General features: G+C 36.2%; 1 long non-coding RNA gene across 1 annotated transcript in view; it reads left to right on the forward strand.

Annotated features, from left to right (window-relative positions):
• Positions 1–918, forward strand: part of LOC104624954 — a 7,194-nt gene extending 6,276 nt beyond the window's left edge. The window contains exon 3 of the long non-coding RNA XR_738073.1: positions 741–918. This is a non-coding gene — a long non-coding RNA (uncharacterized LOC104624954). The remainder of the gene's footprint in view (positions 1–740) is intronic.
• Positions 919–1,544: the final 626 nt, after the last annotated feature.

Here is a 1,544-nt window from a genome sequence, read left to right on the forward strand (position 1 = left end):
AACTGGAAATTAGTAATTACTTTCAGGCATACCAAAATAGCAATGAATACCAGAAATGTGGAATGTGAAGTGCAGGCGGCAACAAAAACCAGCCTGAACTGCAGGTACACTTCTTAAAACGGCGTTGAAATCATGATTTGTTTCTTAAAGATGCGAGTGAAAGCAGGGCTCAAGTGCACTCAATGAATGAAGCATGAATTAGTGTTAACTTTTGCCTTGTTTCCTTGTGTACTCTTTTCAGAGCGAGTGTGTAACACACAAGGTGATTTGTTGTTGATGTTGAAGGCAATTAAATATTTTTGGCAGGACTAAGAAAGTTTTAATGTTAACGAACAAAATTATGTAGCTGGTACTAAAATGGCTTACAGTGAAGACATCTGCAGTATGTATTTAGGTTCTCATGCTGCCTGCTACTCACAACAAATCAGGCAGGACAGAGAGAATCAACTTCTCTTCAGTCAACCTTGTTATTTCTATAGAAGGTAATTCTTTAATCCGTATCCGATCAAGCGAGATAAATTTGCATTTCTGCTTTTCGGAGAGAGGTATGTTTTGCAGAACTTTCTCTTTTTTTGGGGAGGGTGAGGGGAAAGGACTCAGGGAATATGTTTATCAAATATTTGTGATGATTCTTGATGCCTCCTCTGCCTGTTTGTACAGGTTTTATTTACATAACACTGTATAGACTCACCTACTCTACTATAACTCAAGTTTAATACGTTAATTTTTTTTTTTAATAGGAAGTATGCTTCCAGTTTTCTGTGTAGTGGAACATTATGAAAATGCCATTGAGTATGATTCTAAGGAGGAGCATGCAGAATTTGTGTTGGTGAGGAAGGATATGCTTTTCAACCAACTGATTGAAATGGCATTGCTATCGCTTGGATATTCTCACAGCTCTGCTGCCCAAGCAAAAGGTAAATAAGATTACAAAATTGTAGGATGAATTATGTTTGTTTGTGGGGTCTTGGGGGAGGGGCAGGATTTCTTCCAGGAATGCGATACAGGTTTTACTTCTTGAACTTCTTGCAGATTCTGTCTCTGTATTATTTTTCTTTTCCTCTCAATGTATTTTTGTTTAGTTAGTACACATTTTGTTCGTGGGGAATGTGGAGGTAGATTCTTCTTTTTATTTTTTTGTTTAAAGAAAAAAAAAAGACTTCAACTGAATCATTAGTATGCTTATTGACCTTAATAATCTGCTCCACTGAGGATCCACAAGGAAGTGTAAAGCATATTTGAGCAGATGGACTGTTGAGAGTCAACTTGCATTTATGACTGAATATCCAGCTCTGTTTCTTTTATTTTGTTCCTGATGGTTTTATAGACTGCAAAGTATTTTTGTTTTTGTACTCAGTCCTTGCATTGCAAAATCCTTTCTCACTTATTAAGAGGAATGCTAACTATTATATCATGTCCTACTGAATTAATGGGAACTTAAGAAAATACACTTCTGTACATATTAGAAAAATCTCCACTGTAATGCATTTGTATAATTTCATAATCCAGATAAAGTATATCCTTGATGGGGTGGGGGTGGGTTG

This window comes from Phaethon lepturus, unplaced genomic scaffold (genome assembly GCF_000687285.1).
Source record: "Phaethon lepturus isolate BGI_N335 unplaced genomic scaffold, ASM68728v1 scaffold44908, whole genome shotgun sequence".
Taxonomy (NCBI): domain Eukaryota; kingdom Metazoa; phylum Chordata; class Aves; order Phaethontiformes; family Phaethontidae; genus Phaethon; species Phaethon lepturus.